The sequence below is a fragment of the Panthera tigris genome, chromosome A2 (assembly GCF_018350195.1).
Source record: "Panthera tigris isolate Pti1 chromosome A2, P.tigris_Pti1_mat1.1, whole genome shotgun sequence".
In the NCBI taxonomy this organism is placed as follows: domain Eukaryota; kingdom Metazoa; phylum Chordata; class Mammalia; order Carnivora; family Felidae; genus Panthera; species Panthera tigris.
The window spans coordinates 95,225,802-95,251,315 of NC_056661.1; the positions used below are offsets into that span (position 1 = coordinate 95,225,802).

Here is a 25,514-nt window from a genome sequence, read left to right on the forward strand (position 1 = left end):
GCTTCAGCCTTATACTGTATATAAATACTGTATACAGTATATAGGGGTTCAAGTGCTTCTCTTTTGGGGAGAGCAGATATTCTATGGATGCCTGAAATAAAGTAATATTCTTTACCGTCAGATAAGGAATTCAAGACATAAATCTATTACATAAGCATTTTGTATTATTCAGATTCCTTTTATCCTTATTGTTTTGTTTAATTGTACTTTTGTTGACATCTATCTAAACTTCCTAAAATTCTCCTTTATGTACTTTGATGCTATATTACTTGGTGCATGAAGAATGCAGTAGCAATTCTCCAAAACACGACAGCCATCTATTTCCTTCTTTCCTGTGGGCACGTGCTGCTCCTCCTATCAAGGGATGGAGTTAAATTCACCTTCCATTGAGGAGTTGGCCTCAGTGATCTGGTCAACTCAACTAACAGAATATATCCGAGGCTACCAAAACTAGGTCAGCAGAAGCCTGGTAGTCGGGGCCTTTTTGAATGCTTACCCTTGAGACACTTCCTCTGGAGCCCAGGTGCCACGCAGTGAGAAGCCCACAAAGATGTTCCACTGTAGAGCCCCAGCTGAGCTCTTGGCTGAAAGCCATGTGAGTGAGCCGTCTTGGACATTCCAGTTGGACTGATCCCCCAGACAACTGTGGCCCACCCCTGCCAATGTCACAGTGAGCAAGCAGAACTGCCTAGCTGAGTCCAGTCAACTCACAGGATTAGAAGTGATAATAAAATGACTGTTGTTTTAAGTTTGGGGGGGGCGGATTATACAGCCATATCTTACTGGAACAAGATTCTTTTTTTTTTCTTTTTTTTTTTTTAACGTTTATTTATTTTTGAGACAGAGAGAGACAGAGCATGAATGGGGGAGGGTCAGAGAGAGAGGGAGACACAGAATCCGAAACAGGCTCCAGGCTCTGAGCCGTCAGCGCAGAGCCCGACGCGGGGCTTGAACTCACGGACCGCGAGATCATGACCTGAGCCGAAGTCGGCGGCTTAACCGACTGAGCCACCCAGGCGCCCCTGGAACAAGATTCTTAATTGGTTCCTCCTCTTCCTCTCATTTAACAGGTTTTCCTTTGAATTCACACAAGAGGTCAAATTTTGTGTAAGGGATATCTGGTTGATATCTAATGGAGGGATGGTGGTGATGTAATAGAAATTAAAAAAAGGAAGCAGATGGGGTGCCTCGGTGGCTCAGTTGGTTAAGTGTCTGACTTTTGATTTTAGCTTAGGTCATGATCTCATAGTTAAGGAGATTAAGCCCCGCATTGAGGTCTGTGCTGATAGCGTGGAGCCTGCTTGGGATACTCTACCTCCCTCTCTCTCTCTTCTCCACTAATGTGTGTGCTTTCTCTGTCTCTCAAAATAAAATTAATAAACTTTAAAAAAAGGAAGCAAACAAACCTACAATACCATATAGTGTTACTCAGTTATCATTGGCTCTGCTCTATCTTTCCAGCAGTATATCCCATAGTATCTCCATAATCCTTACAGGCTGGTCACATACTAGACCACATCACTGGGTTTCAACCCTGACTGTGCATCAGAAATCATCCATGGGGATTTTAGAAAAACATAGATGTCTGGGCCTTATCTCTGTCACTGAATTAGGTCTCCATGGTGGGGTCCTTGGAGTTCTTCTCTCTCTCTCTCTCTTTTTTTTAACAAAGTTCTTCAGGTAATACTGATCCTTGGCTAGGTCTGAGCACCACTCAATTATATAGACATTTCCTCCAGCTCCTGCCTCCATGCTTTAGTTGATATTGTTCTGGTCTGGGAAGCATTTCTTCTCTCCACATGTGGAAATTCTATTTATCTTACAAAGCCTGCCTCTGATGCCATCACCTCCCTGAACCCAGTGCCACCTGAAAATCACACCTTGTAACATAGTTCATAATACAGTTTGTTTCAGAGGGCATGGACCCGATTTTATCCATGGTTACATCTGTAAATACCCATCATAATACTGCTCGCATAACAACTGGGGTTTAACAAATACTTAATTAATGATTGAAGGCAATCATTGCTAGAAGATAATTGGGCAAAATTCAATCACCAGTCATTCCTGAGAAAGAAGGCACTTACTCCATTTGCTAAGAAGACCATCCAATTCTGGGCTCTAGTTTTTACTTGCATAAATTATTTCTGCTTTATCAATATTTCCCTGCTTCTCTGATACACTGCAAACAAAAGTGTGGGTGTAAATGGCCCATAAAGTTTCTTCCGCTAGTGGTTTATAAACCTAGTGTACACACCCACCTTCTCACTTCCATTTGAAATAAAGTCTAGCATCATATGGAATGAAAATTTTAATCTGAATATTGCATTATTTTAAGCTGTTCTAAAGAGGCTCTGATTTCTGACTGATTACCCATCCCCAAACTCTTTAGTAGGACTGTTTTCACTTGTAGTACTTTAATCAGTGTACCTATCATGATCATCAAATCAATGTGTAGACAGTTAAAATAACTATACTGATATGTTTAGAAAGTTCCTTTCTATTCCTTTTAAAAATTAGTTACCAGTCAAAATGGATAATGAATTTTTATGAAATATCTTTAAATGTCTATTAATAATGACCATGTGATCATTCTCCTTCATTCTATGAGTGGTATATTAATCACACTAATAGATATCCTAATATTGTACCATCCTTGCCTTTTTGGAGTAAATCACTCCCAATCATGATATATTATTCTTTTCATAGACCCTTACATTCTATCTGTTAATATTTATTTAGAATATTAACTTATATTCATAAGTGAGACTGATCTACAGTTTTATTTTTTGGGTTAATTTTTCATGTTTTGATATTAGAAATGTGCAAGGTTTCTATCCTCTGTATTCTGGAATATTATAAGCAACATCAGAAGATCAGTCTCTTAAAAGGACTCACTCATAAAACCATCTGGGTCAGGATCTTTGTTAGCAGTTACGTATTTAACAATCTTTTGAATTCTTAAGTCTGTTTAGATTTCAGTCTCTTTTTGAGTCAATTTTGGTAATGATAAAGGATTTCCCCATGAAAACCCTTAATCTGGATTTTAAAATGTATTGGCTTAAATCTGTACATAGTATTTCTTATAATTATTGTAATGTCATTTGTTTCCTCGGTTTTCTGAGAAAGAGAAAATCGAATTTTCTTTCTTAATGTTGTGTAATTTTGTTTTTTCTTCATATCAAGTTTTCCAGGAGCTTAAGTTGTATTATTTATTAAAAACTGACATAGAGCTTTATTTCCCTTTTGGGGGAATAACTGTTTTATTTTATACTTTATTGACTTCCACTTTTATCTTTATAAATTTCCCCATCCTAGTTTCTTTGTTTGCCTTTATTTGTCTATGTCGAAACTTGACTTATTTTCAATTCTAAATAATGATAGAAGATTTACTTATATATTTTTAAGTGGACTTTTCTCATTTTCGTTCTTTAAATAATATATAATTTAACTTTAATTTTCTCTTTAATCCAAGAATAAACTACTTTGAAGAATACATTATGTAGAAAAGTGTTTTAGGGGTGCCCGGGTGGCTCAGTTGGTTAAGTGTCCAACTCTTGGTTTTGGCTCAGATCATGATCTCAATTTCATGAGTTTGAGTCCGAGTAAGACTCTGTGCTGCCGGTGAGAAGCTTGCTTGGGATCCCTCCTCTCTCCTTCTATCTCTGCCCCTCACCTGCTTACTCTCTCTGTCTCTCTCAAAATAAATAAATAAACTCAAAAAAATGCTTTAAAATTTCCATATGGTCAAGTTATTTATTTCTTTTTAAAAAATGCTTATTTTTGAGAGAGAGTACACATGCTTGAGTGAGTGGGGGAGGGGCAGAGAGAGAGAAAGACAGAAGATCTGAAGCAGGGGCTGTCAGTGCAGAACCCACGGGGCTCGAACTCAAGAACCGCTGTGACCTCAGTTGAAGTCAGACTCTCAACCTACTGGGTGCCCCTATGGTTATTTTTTAATTGTTGGAATCTTAGGTTTACAAATCCATGGTCAGAGAATGTAACCTGTACAATTTCTACTTGAAAGAATTTATTATTGCTTTCTGAAGGACTATGTGCATACCTGGATTTTGTATCATAGGGTATCAGAAGAGCAATTCTCTTAAGTCTGAGGTTCTTTATTAATAAGACTTTGTCTCATACAGATCCTTATATTTTTCTATACTTTGTCAAACTCTGGAAGAGAATTGAGTTTTTGTTTTTTTTCCCCCGCAGAATCTCCTTGTATTTCTAAGGGATTCTGCCCTATACATATTGGCCTTATATTCTGGTAAATAAAATTTATGACAACAAAAATATTATTAGGATAATAATAATTTAGCTGATGGTAGACATAAGATATAAAATAAATACATAAATCTTAATAAGTCAGTTACAAAATATAATGTAAAAAGTATCCTATTCACAATAGTAACAAAAAAACACTGAAGAATTTAAAAAAAAGAAAAATCTATATAAATAAAATGATATACTATTGTTGAAGAACTTAAAAACTAAATAAATGATGAGACAGACCATGACTAGGATGGGGAAAAAGTCATACTATAAAAAAAAATTGTCCTTCCTATATTAACATGAAAGTTTAAGGCAATGCAATGATTTGTGGGAGGAATTTAACTTTGACAATACACGGCCTCTGGCAGAATAATGCTTAAAAAAGAGCTAAAACTAGTTTTGAGAAATAAGGGTGAGGAGAATTTGCAAATATATTCTAAGGTATGGAAATGAAAACAGTAGGTGCTAACAGGTTAAAAAAAAGAATGAAGTCCAGAAAGAGACTGATCTATTTATGGAGTTTAACACTCTTATTAGAGGTGCTGAATTTCATCTTAGTTAGAAAATATACTTCAACATTTGAAATCAAGACAACTGGCCATCCATTTGGAAGAAAGTAAGTTTGATCCCTACTTTACACCATGTATAAGGAGAAATGGTATATACATAGAACACCTAAAAAGTAGAGCTAGAAAAATGTATTAGAAGAAAACAGAAGAGAGGGGTGCCTGGGTGGCTCAGTTGGTTAAGCATCTGACTCTCGATCTCGGCTCAAGTTGTGATCTCGTGGTTTGTTGGAGTTTGAGCCCCGCATCAGGATCCACACTGTCAGTGCAGGGCCTGCTTGGGATTCTCTCTCACCCTCTCTCTGTCCCTCCCCTGCTTGCATATGTTCTCTCTCTCTCCGAGCAAATAAACATAAAAAAAAAGAAAAAAAAAAAGAAATAAAACAGAAGAGGACCTTAGGATATGGAGGACTTTTTCAGCATGAAGAGAAATATAGAACCTTGAGATGAAGAGTCACATATCCAGCTATTTCAAGCTGAAATTCTCGTTGTCAAACAGTATAAAATAAAGGCAAAAGGCAAATAACAACCTGGATTAAAACATCTAAAACAAATTACATAATAAACAATACAACAGAAAAATGGATAAAGAATATAAAAAGACAATTCACAAGAAGAAACACACTATCAAAGATTACTTAATTTCATTAAAAAAATAAGGAAGGAATAAAGAAAGCCATCACAATAAAGGGGTATTATTTTTGCCTGATTAGTGGAAATGAATTCCAGGTTGGCTGTGGTATGGGAAAACGGTTTCAAACTAAATTGGCACACCCTATTTAGAGGACAATCTGATAGTATTTATAAAAGGAATAGTGCCCATGTTGCTGAACCAGAGTTCTACCTGCAGGAGTTTATCCAAAATATTAGTCTAGTATACAAAGAGATATTCACAAGGATGTTTACCTCACAAAATGTCCAATAGGGGAATATTATTCAGTTATCACGACATCAAAAAAGATGAGCTAGTTTTCATTTCCACTCATTTGTGCTACCACAGATAGATGTCCATGATATACTGTTAAGTGAATAAGTAAGTTTTGGAAGAGTGTGAAATATATTGTAATAATTTTTGGGTTTTTTTTGGAGAGAGAGAGAGAGAGAGAGAGAAAGAGAGCAAGTGAAGAAAAGGGGCAGAGGGAGAGAGGGAAATCTCAAGCAGGTTCCACGCTTAGTGTGGAGCCTGACATGGGGCTCGATCTCATGACCTTGGGATCATGACCTGAGCCAAAATCAAGAGGTGATGCCCAACTGACTGACCACCCTCCCCCGGCTCTCCTTCTCATTTTTATTAACAGATTATATGTAGTAATACAATAATCATATATGTATATAGCATGTCTGCTAGGACTCTATACATGGACACCAAGCCTTTTTTTTTTTTAATTAAAAAAATTTTTTTTAACTTTATTTTGAGAGAGAGAGAGAGAGTGCACGAGTTGGGGTGGGGGGCAGACAGCAAGAGGGAGAGAGAGAATCCCAAGCAGTGCAGAGCCTGATGCAGGACTCAAACTCACAAACCGTCAGATCATGACCTGAGCACAAATCCAGAGTTAGACACCTAACTGACTGAGCCACTCAGGTGCCCCTGAACAACAAGCTTTAAATGAACAGTTGCTATGAAAATATGGCAGTGCAGGAGATGGAATGCAGAAAGGAAAAAGGGGCTGGAGGATGATTTCAGAAGTACAAAGTCAGTTAGCTGCTGTTAGTAAGCACATTTGGTAGCTAAGAAAACTGAATTTCAGAGAGCCTAAGTCATTTGGCCAGAATCATGGAGCAGAGATGCTGAAGAGCTGGGACTCTCACCAGGACCATCTGCTTCCAACTCTGTGCTCCTTCCTCAATATCTAACACAGGAAACATCCATAAATCAACAGGTGAGCATACAGGTTGTAATTAAATAACCAAGAGGGAAAGATTTTAAATTCACTTTGAGATATTTCAATGTGAACTCTTAAAAGAGTTTTACAGATCTCAAAACCTCAGCTATCCTTTGGGGTTAAATGATTTCCTTAAAAATAAGGTTTAAGAAAAAGATTTCAAAATTCAGTTTTGAACAACAGTGCTCTGTATGGTATGACATCTATTTGTCAAATTCCTATTTAATAACTTCAATAAAAAAAGATTAAAAAATCTCTTTGGTATTTCTAAGATTTTTGGTTGGTCTATGTGTAAATCATTGTAAGAAAATGGGAGGAGTCAGAATTATTAATTAGGTATCTGCTTATACTCTATCAGCATTTGTCTAAAGAGACATCTTTTCGGTTTAGTCTTTGTGGAATTCAACAGGCTTGGATTCCAAAAGAAAGTATTAATTGACTTTTCATTTCCAGTTAATTCTCTAAAAAAATAATAATAATAAACCCAACAATGCTCAAGGCCTTCATTTAAAAATAACAAATTACTACCTTTTGCAACAGATATAAATCTAATAGTTGTTCCCTAGTTTATGTAATATTATCTCACATATCAGCAGTGTCCCCAGTTTTAATTTGCTAATTTATCTGGAGAATATTCCATATTCTCTGATCCAGAGTCTCTCATTCCTCACTTAGGTCACTGTTATCTAAAATATTTCAAATGATGATAATTTCTACAACTTCATGGGATTGAAAATATATAAATTCAGTTTTTTAGAATAGACTGTAACAATTTTTCCTGACAGTAAAATATACATTCTATTTGCTTTGGAATTATCACACTTCTGTACTTCTAAAGTTTTCTGATGGAAGACTGCCTAACTTAAAACCAGTTTGTCACATGCAAGCAGATTTATTAATTTTTACCTCAAAGCTTTTTAAGGAATGGACAAAACTGAAAAAACATGTTTCAAGATCTTAGGGCATGAAGTGAGGAATGTTCTCAACAATGTAATCAATTCTACCTGAGGCTTCCTAATTCTAAATATTCTTAAACACAAAATATAATGGTGAGTTTAAACTTAAAAACATGTAGAGGGAATCAACGAATGCAATGTATAAAGATCAACACTTAGAAATCTATGACAAAGGTAGCCTCTAATGATAACAATGCAGTTGTCTATTAAGCAAAGACAACAATACGAACTATGGGACAGAGTTTGGTGGCTGGAGCCAGCTGGAACCAAAGCAAATGCGATGTTTATTATAATCATTACATGTATTAACAGCCTCTAGAGGTGCTGAATGGATTTGGCAACAGGAGGGGGAGCGGAAGACGGCAGGGTGGGAGAGGAGTTCAAGGATATTTACTCAAGTGGATGTATCTATTTAAACTGCTTTGATCTCTACCCACAATTTTTTTGAACAAGTTCAATAACAGTGTAAGATAAAGTAGAGCCCAAGCCAATTCGGACTCAAAATACATCAGAGTAAACCACTCTTCCTTAATATTCGATTTAACAGTCTTTTTTATTCATGATCCTTTCACCAAGATCCTGAAAAAACTTTGTAGATTATCTGAACCACCCTTATTGCACGGCTACATGCACGAAGAGCAGAAAAGCATGTCATGAACACTTTGCTGGTCATCTTCCTTCTGTCTCTCAGATGGTCTCTGCCCTGGGGGGCGGGGGTGGATCTGTACCTACCACATGCCCTCCAGCTTCTTCCTGGGCTTAGCCACTGGGAAGCCTAGGCAGGAGTTCAGGGAAAGGGAGAAACCTGAGGTGAGTCTTTAACACCCTGATTGCTTCCCATTAAGGTTGTCTAGAGCTGGCTGTGCAGCCATTACAAAGTCTCTCTCCATCCTGGGCTCTACCCATTCCGGGAACTGCTCGCCCTCTTCCCGTCAAGCTTGGGAATGGTAACAGCTTGGCTGCAACTGAGATCAAAGTTCCGGCACCATCCACTGCACTTCCTCTAAACCACCTTTGTAGATCTGGTCTCTGTAAACAAACCTTTCTTGAATTATCTTATTGTGAGTGTGCCATCTATTTCCCGGTGGGACCTTGACTAACACATTGGATTTGCAGATGAAGAAACGAACATGGCTAGCAAATTCTTACCTAAGCTTCATTTTAATTTCTGTCAACAAGGGCATTTAGACTAAAATCATCTGTAAGATGACTTCTGTTCGGATTCTAAGAGTTCCGAAATGATGCGGCAATGTTCATGAAGCTTTAAAAAATGTAGATACTGTACAGACCCAAGAATTCTTTGGACTTCCTTGCCTGTACTTTGGTTTAGAAATTACTTATGGAGGGTATCAGTATGGTGATATTCTCCTTCTGGGGTCCACTTCAACATCACATCTCAAATGTAAACTTAGATAAGGATTTCTGAGGAATATGGATACGATCCTTGGAAGAACTCAATCCTTATAGTGCCAAAATGAAGGCTTTCTAAACCATGCTCTAAGCTGTTTATTGGCTTCAAACCAATATAAAACTCTCTAGCATGTATGGTTTTTTCCTTTCACAAAACTACTATGGTTTTGCAAAGCAAAAATAAAAATTAGTGGCAATTTCACTGACATTTCATAAAGGGTCTCAAAATTCAGTTCTTTAAAGTTACACATTTAAATAAAGAATATCATATTCAGGGATGCCTGTGTGGCTCAGTTGGTTAAGTGTCCGACTCTTGATTTTGGCTCAGATCATGATCTCATAGTTTTGGGATTGAGCCCTACATCGGGCTCCGCACTGACAGCATAGAGCCTGCTTGCGATTCTCTCTCTCCCTCTCTGCCCCTATTCTGCTCATGTTCTCTCTCTCAAAATAAATAAATACACTTAAAAAAAATAGAATAGCATAATCAGAATTCTAATTCTGCCAAGCCAGTTAAATGGAAGCTATTAAGAATTAAATACCAATCCTGGACTTCAAGCTACATTACAGAGCTGTAATCATCAAGACAGTATGGTACTGGCACAAGAACAGACACGCGGTTCAATGGAACAGAATAGAGAACCCAGAAATGGACCCACAAACCTATGGCCAACTAATCTTTGACAAAGCAGGAAAGAATATCCAATGGAATAAAGACAGTCTCTTCAGCAAATGGTGCTGGGAAAACCAGATGGCGACATGCAGAAAAATAAGCCTGGACCGCTTTCTCACACCCTACACAAAAAACCCCTCAAAATGGATGAAAGACCAAAACGTAAGACAGGAAGCCACCAAAATCCTCGAGGAGAAAACAGGCAAAAACCTCTTTGACCTTGGCTGCAACAACTTCTTACTCAACATGTCTCCAGAGGCAAGGGAAACAAAAGCAAAAATGAACTATTGGGACCTCATCAAAACAAAAAGCTTCTGTACAGTGAAGGAAACAATCAGCAAAACTAAAGGGCAACCGACAGGATGGGAGAAGATATTTGCAAATGACATATCAGATAAAGGGTTAGTATCCAAAATCTATATAGAACTTACCAAACTCAACACCCAAAAAAACAAAGAATCCAGTGAAGAATCCGGCAAAAGACATGCAGAGACACTTCTCCAAAGAAGATATCCAGATGGCCAACCGACACAGGAAAAAATATTCAACATCACTCATCATCCAGGAAATACAAATCAAAACCACAATGAGATACCACCCCTCACCTGTCAGAATGGCTAACATGAACAACTCAGGCAACAACAGATGTTGACGAGGAAGCAGAGAAAGAAGATCTCTTTTGTACTGCTGGTGGGAATGCAAACTGGTGCAGCCACTCTGGAAAACAGTATGGAGGTTTCTTGGAAAATTAAAAGCAGAACTACCCTACAACCCAGGAATTGCACTACTAGGTATTTATCCAAGGGATACAGGGATGCTGTTTCGAAGGGACACATGCATGTGTCCGAATGTTTATAGCAGCACTATCAACAATAGGCAAAGTATGGAAAGAGCCCCAATGTCCACTGATGGATGAATGGATAAAGAAGATGTGATACACACACACACACACACACACACACACACACACACACACACACACAGTGGAGTATTACTGGGAAATCAAAAAGAATGAAATCTTGCCATTTGCAACTATGTGGATGGAACTAGAGGGTATTATACTAAGCAAAATTAGTCAGAGAAAGACAAATATCATATGACTTTACTCATGAGGAATTTAAGATAAAAAACAGATGAACATAAGGGAATGGAAACAAAAAGAATATAAAAACAGGGAGGAGGACAAAACATAAGAGACTCTTCAATATGGAGTAACAAACAGAGGGTTACTGGAGGGGTTGTGGGAGGGGGGATGGGCTAAATGGGCTAAATGGGTAAGAGGCATTAAGAAATCTACTCCTGAAATCATTGTTGCACTATATGCTAACTCACTTGGATGTAAATTTAAAAAAATAAATTAAATAAAAATTAAAAAAAAAAAGAATTAAATACCAATAAAAGTTAACACACAAAGTACTTTGCAACAAATAACTGAGTCATTTCAAATAGACTCAGTTATAATCTAAGGGCCAGAATAAGATGTTTTGACAGATGAGATGACAAAAAATGAGATTCTCAACACAGCACTGCGCCAACAACAAACGATCTTGGCCTCTGCTCTGACATATCCATTATCAGCAGCAAGGTTGTCTATCCTTCCTAGGACCTACAGTTGTCCTGGTTCACAAATGGAGCCACTGGCTCCATCTAGATGTGATTTCCAACCACCTGGCCATTGCTTGTGGTTCTCTTTGTGGGATATTCTTTCCGTCAGTCTCTGCAGGTCTGAATCTTCACATATCACTTCCTCCATGAAGCCTTTCCTGGTCTCCCAACTGGAAATGATTGCTCTCTCCTGAGCTTCCACCGAATTTCTACAGCACTTGAACCTTCTATTTTCCATTACGGTCATTCAATTTATTGGTCACAGTGTATACGCAGGGTCATGCCTGAAAGGTGTTCAGTAATTATCTGATGACTGGATACATAAATGAAGCACAGGGAACCTTAGGGGCAGTGCTGATGGTGGATGGAGGCACTCTGCCAGACTGGAGAATATGGGGACAATAACATTTAATAATAACTTAGTACTTTTGAATAATCATGAATCTTTAAAAAAGAAACTGGATCTTTGGAGTGAGGTGAGGCTGAACCCAATGTGATTCAGAGGATTTGTAAGGCGATTCGGAGGGTAATGACACCGGGAAACAGAACTGAGATGAGTATTCCCTCCAAGTGGAGACGGAAGGAATCTTCCCTGACTCAGTAGTCAAGGGCCTGTGTACTGTGTTCAAGGGGCGATGATAATGACCCCACTGAAGGATGAAGGGAGGTGGAGTTCAGGGATCCAGGCTTCTGACCTTTCATGATACCAGCGGCACTTACCATCTCTTTCTGAGCCGTATACCTCTCTCTCATTCTGCTAATATTTTAGCATATCAACCTAAAAAAGATAATCTCCAGACATCAGGCCTTAAAGGCCCAAGTGAACTTCAGTTCAGTTCATCACGTTTGCGCCCACTCTTAGAGAGGCACCCTGTCAGTCTTGGACAGGATGGTCACAAATTAGGAAAGCAGCAAGTCAAATGGGTTGGCTGAAAAACAATGAGGGTGGGGGGTGAGCTGTAGTGATTTAAATGAATAATGTTAGAGTCCTGTCCTGGTGTCCCTCCTACTTGGAGGTGTCTTCCCCTACCAGTCCCTTAAGTAGTTGTTTTCTTTAAGGCTAAGATCCTCAGGCAGTTACTATTCTTATGTGATGTACACAACCTCTGGGGAACATCATATGTGGATGCCCTCCAGCGCCACCCTGTAGCAAGAACTCCATAGACCCATGTATCCGACTCTCTCCTGGACGTAACCATGCAGTACTCATACACGTATTTCAATTTCAAAATGCATGCACTGTTGTTCCTCTGAAATTTGTTTCTCCTCTTAGATTCCCTGTGTCTGCAAGCAAAATCACCAGCTACCCACATTCTTCACTCAGCTTCACTATCAGTGAGGTCACCAGATCCTGACAATTCCATTGTGAACCTGTCCTCTCCTGATGGTCCCAAACTTCCTTTGGGCTTTTTTCCTACCAGTCTGCCTCCTTCCACTCTGTCCTCTCTATTGCATCTGAAGCCATGCTTACAACACTTTTGCTTAACATCCATCCATTCTTCAGAGCTTTTAGGAACAAGTTCAAGTCCAGTTTACCCACAGTGCCCTTATGATCTGGCTTTCACCTTCTCTCTGGTTTTATTTCCTGCTCCTCCTTGACACGAATGCTTTCCTCAAGCTGCTCAGATGCTTTATGTGTCATGCCTCATGGCCTTGCCGTATGCTGAGACCTTTCTCGGGAATGTCTTCTCACAGTATCATTCTTATTTCTTGTGAACCCTGCCCTGGCTAGTCCTTCCCAATTCCATGTAACCCCAGCACTTATCACACTATATCCCGTTCACTGTGTACTTACTGCCTACTAGACCCAAAGCCAGCCCTTTGAGGGCAGACACCATTCCCATGTGGACTTTACACCCACACCACCTCAGAGTGCTGTGTATAGCAGGCACAAAACAAATGTATATTCCAAAAAATGTATGGGGAGCCAGAAGACAGCAGAATAGAGGGTTATAGAGTTAGGAGAGATAACCCAGGGCAGGATGCAGGGCTTCCGATACAGCATAAATACACAAACCACAATCATGTCCCCATCCCTATACCAGGTATTCTGAGAGTCCACCATCTTTAGTTATCACAGGACTTTTTAATCAAGTTGAAGACCGTTTTATTTTTGTAAAACAAAGTTTTAAAATGTCCAAAGGGCATGTTTTCCTTCAGGCTGTATTGTTTAAACTTCATCTTGAACTTGTGAAACTTAAAAATAGTTACCACTTGCTAAATGTCTATTACGTTTCAAGTAACAAACTTACTCTCTTTTTAGAAGTACAGTATGGTGTAGTTTTGATTTTGACACTAAACAATCACATGCTTGATCTCTCTGCCTTCACCATAGAAACCAAGCAAATATTTGTAGACATTCCTTCAACCTTCACAGATAAGTAGAAATGAAAATTATTCTGAGCACAGGATATGGCAGGCTGCAGAGCTCATCATTTCCTTTCAAAAGTTGTTCTAACTCTTAAGAAAATCTATATGCTCTGGGAGGCAATATCATCACTCAGATTTGTAAGAGTATTAAAAATGGACTTTTTATCATGAAAACAGTCAAATGTCTCTGAAGTCCACGCCTCCCTTGAAAACCTACCAAATGAGCACTGGCAAGTTACATGGTTAGTGCAAGTGACCAGGGAAATGGAAAAACATGGTTTAAAAAAATGTTGTAATGTTTATCTTTGAGAGATGGGAGTGGGGAAGGGGAAGAAAGTAAGGGAGACAGAGAACCGAAGCAGGTTCTGTGTTGTCAGCACAGAGCCTGATGTGGGGCTCGAACTCAAGAACCACGAGATCATGACCTGAGCCAAAATCAAGAGTCAGACGCTTAACCGACTGAACCATCCAGGCACCTCTGGGAGAGCAGTTTTAAGATTAAGTTCAGCTTCAAACATTCTTCAACATCTTAAAACTCAGTGGGCACTGCCTTCCTTAAACAAGAAGGATTTGGAGATCTTCAGCTGGAAGGAGCTAAAAAAGGCACAGGTTCATTCTTCAGTACCCACTGCCCCCATAGTTTTAGCTACCCATCTCCATCCATAAATGTTCACAAAAATGCATGCTGGAAAAGAAAACCAGCTACGGAATTTCCAACTGACCTGGGCTACCAGAAAAGAACTACCAAAGATTCTGGAGCTCCCACTATATTTTGTGCTTTTGGCTATTGAAGGCAAGAATTAAAACATGCTTCTGAAGACTAGGACGCTTCACGTAGTGCATTTAGCAAGATTACAACTGCAAAGAGAAAAGAAGAAGGACATAACCGAGAGAAGCACTTAGATTGCAGCATTAGAAACAGGGTAGTTAGACAGAAGGAAGTTATTTTCTGACAAGACTGTTAAATGTCAGATGGATTATTGTGGGATTTTGTGATCTTTCCTCTAAATACTTTTTATTTTCATCCTACCTAGGGGCAAAGAAGTGGGCTAGGGAAGGAGGGAAAGATGTAAAGTACTATGCTGGATTGACTTCATCTGTTACCTTCTATAATCTTCAGTTTAATGGTATGAAGGCAGTATCAATGAATCTATCTTTAAAGATAAGGAAGTTGAAACTCAAGTAACCTGTTCAGGACCAATTAGCTAGTAAATACAAGGATTTGAAGTAGGGCTTAGCCGACTCAGGTTCATTCTCACTGAGCAGACTGAATGACCTCGGGTCTTTTTTTGTGTGTTTGTTTGCCTTAAGCCTAATTATAATTTTTAAAAGTCTGTATTTCCAAAACAATAGTTTCCGTAGCAGGGTAGGTTTAACAGAAAAGCGGACAAGAACAAAAGAAACAGTTTTCCTAGCATGATGGTATCCCAAAGGATTTCATCAAGATGGCTACCACTTAAGGCATCAAGGTCATGGATGTGCAAATAAATGGCTGGGGCTTGGGTGGAGGGCAGGGAAAGTCTCCCTACCCACATGCTCTGCACAGGGATCTGGGTCTGGTGCTGTGTGCACAGGCGTGTTTCTGATGACAAATGTTTCATGGGTGTCCTCTCAGAACACTCCTTCCCTGGCGACCACAACAATGTCCTTCCTCCCAAACTTGTTCTCCTTTTGTATTCCCTATCTCTGCAAATGACAGCACCATCTAACCAGTTCCCCAAGCCAGGCTCTTCCTCAAACTTACCCCTCACCCATTTATGCTGCCCCAATGTGAAAAGGGTGCTTTCTTACCTCCAGAAAAAGCAGAAAGCACATTGGACTACAGTTGTGGAAACAGGAAAATGGAAAATACAGTTTGGAGAACCTCCATTTTAAAACGTTCCCGAGTAAGAGAAAAAAATCACATCACTGGGCACAAGAAATTTTCAGGTTTGAAGACTCTGTGCAATTGTAGGGACGTGATGACATCACTCTGGGTTTTACCATCTGATTTCAAAGTTACTAAAAACAGGAAAGGTCACGTGTAAATATATGTCCTCCCTCTTTATTTTCCTCTTCTTTCTTTTATAAATTTTATTCTTTTAATGTTTTGTTATTTTATTTAATTTCTCCTTTCTTTTATAAAACACCTTCCTACACTCCTAGGATTTTTGATATTTTTATATCTTCTATGAGCAGAGGGGAAGTTTGAAAAGCACTTTACAAGAATACAGTGCTCTTCATTAAATAGGTAATTATAAAACATAAGTTCATTTGCTCGTGATGAGCTGCAACACTTGTCTTAAAACTGTCTTCAGTTTCTAGGAAGAACCACACGAATACCAAGGACTTTACAGAGTACTTCTAGGTACATCCGTTATTAGGAGAAATACATGTGTGAACATAAAAACCAGCGGAAGGCTTCTCACCTAAGCTTGGGGGCTCATGCTGCACGTATGTTCGGGGCAGTGTGGTTGCTGCATGCAAACGTTACTTGAAAGGAAAAGTAACCCTCCAGTTTGGGTAAAACTTAGCTTTTAGTTCAGAACGAATTCAAAGAAATACTGCTTTTCCACTTACAAACATTTCAAAGAATGTTGCTGCTTTCTAGAAACCTGTGGCAGGTAGCTTCTTTTATTCTTGAAACTGCCAGGATTTTGAAATGGTCTAAGAAGTGATCACAATGATATCAAAGAAAACCTGTAGATTATATGAAATATTTTAATTGTTCTTTAGTAATTGAAAAGTAGTCTTAAATCATCATTGCAGATGGTTAATATATGAAGGGCTCTGGTTTATGGCAAAAATAAAAGCAGGGCCTAGTGATCCTTCTGGGCTTCCAGAGAGAGGTTCTGAGCTAGGGAGAGGGTCCCTGCTCTACACTTCCATAGCACACATGTCTTATAACCCCTGATGATGTGTGGTGTGACCACAAGAATCGACTTCTAGCTCTATCACCCCCACAAGATTGAATGACAGGGACTGGGATGTAATTATCTTTGGATCTCCAAATCTTGGCACAGTGCCTGGCATACATCAAGCATTCAATGACTATTTGATAACTGTATGACTAAGAAGTTCAAATTTGCTCCCGACCTACAAAATCAAAATAAAAGCAGAAGGGAAAAAAATCTGTCCATCGTTGAATTGTTCCAAAGGTACAAAAGGTGTTCCAGACTTATACATCATACCTTAGAGGAAACTTCTTGTAAACAGCAAATAAGTTTTAGCTACCTGTTGGCATAGATAGATAGACAGAGATTATCTACCTACCTACCTACCTTACTGCTTGAAGAATCATTCATTCATTTACTTATATTAAGGTGTACACGAACGTTAAAGTGTACAAAGTATTTTTACATATGTACACACTTAAGTAATTACCACTCCGACCAAAGGTACAGAATATTTTTTATCACCACAGAAGGCTCTTTTGTGCCTTTCCTACTCAATACCAGAAATCTGGAATCACTATTCTAACTTATATCACCATGGATTCATGTTGCTGGTTCTTGAACTTCATATGAAAGGAATCGTGCAATATGCATCTGATTTCTTCTGCTCAACCTAATATGTAAATTATCTATGTTGTTGTGCATATCAGTAGTTTTTCCCTTTCATTGGTCTGTAGTATTCCATTGTGTCAACATGCCAGAATTTTATTTACCCATTTTTGTTTTCTGTTAATAGGTGTTTTTAGTTTTTGGTGATAGTGAATGAACATTCTGCCATGAATATTTTTGTGTGTGTCTCTTGTGGATATAAGCATTAATTTCTCTTGGGTATATATATCTCTATAGCTACCTGTCTATCTATGAGAAAAAAACAAAGGGAGTAGGCATATGTGTGGCAGATACTACAAAAGAGTTTTCCCAAGTAGTTAAGCCATTCTCTAGTCCCATTAGGAATGTAGGACACTTCCAATTTGCCACCACTTGATATTCGCAACCATTCAAGTTAGGTGTAGTGGCACCTCGTATACTTCAGACTAACCAATTTATAAGAATATAAGGTTCTAAAACTGAAAATATAGTCTGGATTTATTAAAGCACTAATTAGGTTCTCTTTGTAATGACAGAATAAATAACGATATTTATCATTTGTGTATAGATGTGTGACTCAATAGTTTAAGATAATTTTTTAAATGTTATGTTTCTCTTTTCACTTTTGCCCCTGCTACATCTCACTTTTAGCAAATTCCCAACCTGTTAAGCATCTGTTTGTTCTTCTCCTGAGGTAGAGAAACTATATATTTACACAGAGTTCTTAGACAATCTGCACATTGAACAGGGAAACTAAGTTGGAAAGTATTTTGAAGTGTCTGTGCCAAGATACTAAGTTAAAATATTAATAACGTAAAAGTTTTCGAAGCTGTTGGATGGTAGTTTTTACTAGATTTCCTCTATGGACAAAATTCAGACATATCAGTATAAACTAAATTACAGAACCGTACTGGTCAGAATATAGTCCCGTGGCTTAGTTAAGAGGCAAACCCTACGCTATTGGCCCCTGTTGCCTCATTTCTTTCCCAACAGGTCATGCAGTCACGTTTCCATCTGTCGTGAGCCTATGTTCACATTCACCCAGGCATGCAATTAAATAATTTTTTTGATGTTTATTTATTTTTGAGAGAGACAGAGACAGAATGTGAGTGGGCTAGGGGCAGAGAGAGAGGGAGACACAGAATCCAAAGCAGGCTCCAGGCTCTGAGCTGTCAGCACAGAGCCCAACGCGGGGCTCGAACTCATGAGCTGTGAGATCATGACCTGAGCTGAAGTCAGACGCTCGACCAACTGAACCACCCAGGCGCCTCTGCCCAGGCATGAAATTTAAACATGGTGAACCACAGCAACTATTTCAGGGACGGGGTGGTCTATAGGACAATAATTGGTGTACATGTGGCACCATTTTCCCTTGTTTAGAAACTCTGAATGACTATAGAAATTATTTTCTTCACTTAGTGGATAAACATTTGCAGACTGCTATTTGGTGGCTGGCCCTCACTGTGAATGAATGAACCATGGTTTGTGCCCTGATGGGGCTCACAGACTGACTGACTGCAGAAGTGTAGTGGGAAAAGATGGGAAGGAATACTCTGACTCAGCCCTGAAAGTTACGTTTATTGAGGTGAACAGAAGAATCTGGGAGATTCTACATTTAACTTCGAAAAGAAACAGATACAAAACATTCCATTAGTATTTTCTATTAATAAAGACATTTCCAGTAAGAGACAAATATTGCTAGTATCTTGGAGAAGATGTGGGAGGAAGCTATTTTGTTATACCATTAAGTCCTCACTGTCTACACACTTGTTTCCCAAAGGGAGTTTAGAGGATAATAATGTTTCATGAAAACCAGTTCTAAATCTTTTGGGAATATGCTGAATTCACTTCTGAAATTCACATTTTTACCCTGACATATTAAAGGCTCTGAGAAGTTCTACAGTCGAAACAGAAACCTATTTAACATTTCCCATGTATTGTCCATGGAATGATTCCCCTCCCTTGCCCTCCCCCCATGCAACACCTATAGAGTTAGATTTCCCTGGAAAATGCTCTGAAAAGCAATAGTCTATGACAATGTCCAGGATTAAGAGCACAAATAATCCAAAATAAAATTTGGAGTGTAATGCATGCAAGCAACTTCACATTCTAAACTAACATCCTGAAAAATAAGAGCTGGTATATCTTGCTTTAAGTAAGCCACATTTATGAAAATATGGTTTTGCATTGAAAATGAAAGGATAAAATGTAAATAAGAGTTGCAAAGGTACCCCCCCCCAGGGCTATGGTATAACCATTATAATATCTTTTATCACTATAAAATATTATAGATGTAGATGGTGAAGGAGTCTTGCTATGTCTGTATTAACTATATTCTTTGTGTTAGTACAGATGTGCTCACATTTAGGAAGTGGCTGTTCTGAATACATACTTCATTTACTTTCAATCACCCCTTTATGGTAAAAGTAGAATGCAGGAAAAATTCTGGTTACTTAAACTTTCTGTCTATGTGCACTTCATTTGGGAAGAAGTTTATTGTAATGTTGAAGTTAACCAACATTTACTGGGCAACCTACCATGAAAGAGATTGAGACTATAAAGACAAATAATAGACAATGCCTGTTCTGGAGGAGTTCATAGTCTAGTGAGGCAAATATAAAAAGAAATAACTGTAACACAGTGTGGTTGGAACTATAATAAGGCATGGAGAAAGTGCCATGGAAACACAGATGACTTCATTAAAGAGAATGGGTGATTTATTGCTCCTACAATAAAGCACACACAATCTGTCTGTATACAATAAAAATATGACTGCAATCAAGAAATTAATAAATATTTATTGAGCACCTACTATATACTATAAATCTGTGTGCCAGACTTTCTCAAATGTCAAATTACTACTAGTCTCATAGAATTTCATATTGTTCTCAAAAGGAATGTAAAATATTTCTCAGATTCTCAGGCAATTTTATATCCAGAATTAGAGGGAGCCAAGCTAAAGTTTAATTTTACACTTTGGAAAAACTCTAAAGCAAAGAACATCATATGCAAGCAATTCCGGGGATGTGTAATCATTTTGCAGTTAGAGCCAGCAGAGGGAGTAAATCTCGTCGAAGAAAAGCTTCAGGTATATATGGAGATATTTAAGACTTCAGATGTAAAGAAAAAGCTTTGACATAAAAGAAAACCAGAGTGCAGAGACACATATTTCTCTGCATAGACAAATAATTTATATTTTTAAAATTCCTGAAACATAATGCAAGAGAGTAACAAGCAATTACTGAATAATTGAAGGCTGTCATCTTATTGCTCCAATGAGACCTACAGAACTAAACGTATGAATTTTCCCAGTTGAAAGTGACAGCAATCACAAATTTCCGTAAAACACAACCGGCAGCAAAATCTAACTAATTGGCATTAGTAGGAAGGAGCTTCAATTGTGCGTTCACTGATTAGCAAGAGCTGTCTGCAGAGTGCCAGTTTCACTTCAAAGATAAGCCCATATATACCATTAACAGTACATTTCTGCCTCAATTTCTAACACTGAGAAGCTGCTACCTTATGAAGAGAACGGATGCTTTCACCATGGCACTCCCAAATCATTTGCGACCGTTACAACAAATTCATTTCAAAACAGAGCTACACAGGACTAAGCCTTTCCATGGTCTTCCTCATGAGGAGTATTGTGACAAAAAAGTTTTATTAATGAAAACCAGGCATTTTTAGCCACTTTCACCCCTGGTATATCCATAATATTTTATCATCATTGCCCTTTCCAGGGCACCTCTTGTACCTTTTTCTCACATTTGATTCACCCACCAAACCACAAACTTCTCCAGAGTATTCCATGTCTCCTAACACTGCATACTCCCAGTACTGAATCAGCACCTCATGCCTTGCACAGAGGTGATGTGCAGTCAGTGTTTGCCGAGAATGACTAAAAGGAGCTTTACAAAGTTCTAGCCGGAGTGCCTGTCTTGCTCAGCCCCAAACTCTTTTTTCTTGTAGGATGTATTTTCTCCATTCTCTTGCTTGCATGAGAATTAACAACATACATAGATCGGAGATACCGGTTTTTCGTACCCAGGTTAATGGAAAGGGACACACACAAAGGGAAAAATGTGGGCACCGGGTTTGAAATCTGGTGGCAGGCTGGGTTCCCAGGAGGAGCCTTGATGCTCTAGGTTACTCTGATCAGCATTCCCTCCTATTCCATCTGGTCCAGTCTTGTATGTGGCCAGTTCTTTCAATTTAGCCCTGCTACCCAGCAGCAAAGTTGACAGATGTGCTCCATACTGTATTTTCTTCTTGATCAGCTTTGCAGAGAATTCATGAGGGACCAACTCTTAGGTTTATTTTCCATTGTACTCTTACTAATTCATTCTAATGAATGATTTTTTTTAAAATTGAAAACAAAATTTTTTTTAACATTTATTTATTTTTGAGAGACAGAGAGAGACAGAGTGTGAGCAGGGGAGGGGCACAGAAAGAGGGAGACAAAGAATCTGAAGCAGGCTCCAGGCTCTGAGCTCTCAGCACAGAGCCTGACGTGGGGCTCAAACCCACGAACTGCAAGATCATGACCTGAGCCTAAGTTGGATGCTTAACCGACTAAGCCACGCAGGCGCTCATGAATGAATTTTTCTAATTCATTCATGTTCAAAACTTTATTTGCTCTCGTCTCCTGATTTATATAGGTATTTCTCCAATTTATCATTATGTTTCTATGTTTCATAATAAGGATATATAGCATTTGTCTTTAAAAAACAATACTATTCAATAGATGCTTGTTGAAAAGAATTCCTTTTCTTTAATGATCCTTGGATTGAAGGCTTTTACCTTTATATTCAATCCTTCTTATCTAGTCATAAAAGCATTCGGTGCTCTCAGCCTTCATGCATGGCTTTGGTTATATTGTCAGCTTTGATGTAGAGTTCACTGTTAAAATGTGAAGTTACTCTCACTTCAGAACAAGTTAAATAGGCTAGAGAAGGAGAAGATTCTACAGAAATTGTGAGAACCTTATCAGTGAAATTGAGGTGTGACAAGCTGATGAGTGGAACCAAATGCCTTGGTAACAAGTAAAGACCAAGACTTCATGTTGCTGCCTGCTTAGTGTACGTAACATCTGCTCATAATCACTTATGCCAACTTCTTCCTGCTGAGATACACCCATGGTGCAAATATCAGACATTCACCAATCTCATTTTTGGTCATCAGTGAACTCGTACAATCCAGGGGGTACAAGACTGCATGGAATAAAGGAAAGAAAGAGTCCTGCACTGACATCTGGAGACCTGGGTTTTACTCTCAGATATACCACCAAATAACTTCTGTGAATTATCTTGCAAAAAAAAAAAAGTAATTTTATACCATTGGGCCCCAGTTTCCCCGACTATAAAATCAAGAAGTCACATTAGATTATTTTTAAAGTCCTTTCAACCCTAGAATCCTAAAATCAAGAATAAAAAATTTCTACACACTCAGTGACACTATTTGGACAATGTACTATGTACCTATTCATCCAGGTCAATGATGCTGTTCAGAGAAACTCTACATTTAAGAAATGGAACTGTGATCAAGATGAAAACTTAAAGGGCATGAATTAGTGCCCAATAACAGTTTTTGATCCCATAAAGCAAAACTGGAATTCCAGAAGAGACTGTAAAGAACCTTAACGAGTCACTACATGGAAAGGCAAAAGGCAAAGGCATATATCTCTTATCCTGTGGTTATACACCAGAGAGCAGTCATGTCTGTGTGTCTGTGTAATAGGGTAGGGGCTGCTGTCTGTCCTGTATTCTTTTCAGAATCTGGTATCATTATTCAAATAGGAATGTATGGTGCCTGGCTGTACTTTAGGTAGGCAAGCATCCAAACTTGTTAAAAAATATGCTCGTAATAGCCATTTCAGAAGAAAGGGGTAAGATTTTATATGTCTGCCTGTGAAGTACAGTCCCTTCTAAAAAAAAGGCCATGACGAGAAAGAATGGTATAGCGTGTAATTTTTCTGCCCCTCCCTACTACATCACATGGATCTATTAAAATGAATTCTCCATTCATTTCTTTAGAAATTACTGAAAAGTTATTGTATTAAGTGACTGAAATTACACGAAATCACTAATAGATGGAAAGATATTAACTCACACAATATATCATTGAGTTCAGGAGGGAGAAATTTAAGCTACACATAGTATCTCTGGAAATTTCATTCTGTTTTCATGCAACTCAGTCAATGAAGGTTGACTTCTTATGATAAGTTGCATGGACAAGAGACTTCTGAAGAATCAGGTATAAATGGAAGCATAAATCTATGAAACATCTTGGTTTCTTATTTATTTACTTATAAATAAGTAAATACTTATTTACTATATTATTTATTTATTTATTACTTTAAAAAAAAATCTTCATTTATATTTGAAAGAGAGAGAGAGAGAGAGAGAGAGAGAGAGAGAGAGAGAGAGAAGGCCAGTGGGGGCAGGAAGAGAGAGAGGGAGACACAGATCCAAAGCAAGCTCCAAGCTCCTAGCTGTCAGCTAGAGCCTGACGCGGCGTTTGAACTCATGGACTCTGAGATCATGACCCGAGCCAAAGTCGGACGCTTAACCAACTGAGCCATCCAGGCACCCCCATCTTGGTTTCTTTTAAACATTATCAGGCAATTGTGGTCCTAGGACTAAGATAACTGTATTTAAGTTTTAAAGGACTTCCACAACTTTTTGTTGGTGATTAAAGAACTCTGAGCTTAAAAAAAGGAAAAGAAGAAACAATGCTCAAGGTAATAAGTGCTTTCATGTTACCAGTTCTCATATCCAAGGGCACTGGACCAAGCTAAAGGACAAAGAGATAAGGGCAATATTGCTAGTTAGGAACAAATGGCAGATAAAAGAGCTCTTCTGGGTTCTGATTAAGTGACAGCATTCTACACATTCTTTTGACTTGAGAAAGTCAGACTAGGAGAGCAGCAGCTCAGTTACATGTGAAGCACTGCTAAATAAGCGTATCTATATGCTTCCACATTCCAGAACAGGATTCCTCCTCTTTCACGGAACAGAAACATGTTCTCTGTGCTCCACAGCAATAATGCGCCTTTGCTTCAGCTTCCATAAAAAAGCATAAATGTATATGCTATATGCTGAAAGCACAGAGAAGTTTTGTGCTGTGGGACGTGGTGGCTGGGAGCCAATGTTTACAATCCCCTGGGTGGGAAAGGCAGGGTGAAAGGCTCAGGACGGCAGGCTTTAAAAGTCTTTGCTGTTGCCGCCAGTGACCTTCGCCTCTGTTTTCAAAGCAGCTCTCAGGTTAACCCCTTGATTTCTGTGTGCGCTGGTGCTGCACAAAGGAAATACCTTTCTTTGAAGGACACCTCTCTCATGCACATCGGTTTCTGATTTCAGTCGGGGCAGCTCAGAAACACTGGATTGAGAAGCATGTATTCAATCTGCTATCGGACCCACAGGCATGTCAGGGGTATTGGATCTAGATTTCGATGTGTGCTGTGTTCTACAAAGTGAAAGTTTCCAGCTTCAGGCAATGGACTCAAGCTCAAAACCAGGGGACTGTGAAACATGAGCATATTCGGTCTCCAGGGGAGAAGGAAGCATCCAATTTATGCAGAAATGCTCTTTTCCCAGCTAGCCAATGAGAGGCCAGGCTACGAGAGGGGGGCTTCCTATAGGGATCTCCGGACTGCAAGAATGGTGCTTAAAATTAGGGACAGGCGAAATTGCTAACAGCCCAACTTAAAAAGCAGCGGAACAGAAAAAGCCAATTGTAGAAATGAAAAGGGAGTTTTCCAGCTCTTAAGTTAAAGCTGACCACATTTGCCTTATGATTATAGTTGCTGTTACTGTTTTGGTGAGGGAGAATTAATCATCTTTTATTCCTAATGCTAAGAAGTAAAGATCCTATAAAAAATCTACTATATATGTGCATGTTTTATTACAGCCTTTATTAAATGACTCAAAAGATGTGATGCAGCAGTAATATTATTTAAGGCCTAAAAATGTTTTCAGGGTGTAACATTTACTTTGAGGAAAAAAAACTGGTCTGATGTCAAGCACTCATGTGTATTTTAACAAACGCTCTGGCCTGTGAGAAGCTTTGTGGATTTAACAATGTTTGGGACCTATACATTGATCACCATTAATACTGGCATCCCTTTACTGAAGGGACAGGGCATGGAGTTCTGGGTTATGGAAATGAATCGTGCAGTCCTAATATTCTAAGTCTACAAAACCCTGACACAGGTTCACAGGTTTAAGGCTAAGGGTTAAGACTTCTGGAGATGCAAA

The 25,514-nt window shown here is 38.7% G+C and overlaps 1 protein-coding gene across 3 annotated transcripts in view; it reads right to left on the reverse strand.

Annotated features, from left to right (window-relative positions):
* The window catches only part of CDK6 (cyclin dependent kinase 6), a 246,911-nt gene that overhangs the window by 68,958 nt on the left and 152,439 nt on the right, over window positions 1–25,514 (reverse strand). The gene's annotated exons all lie outside the window — the stretch shown is intronic.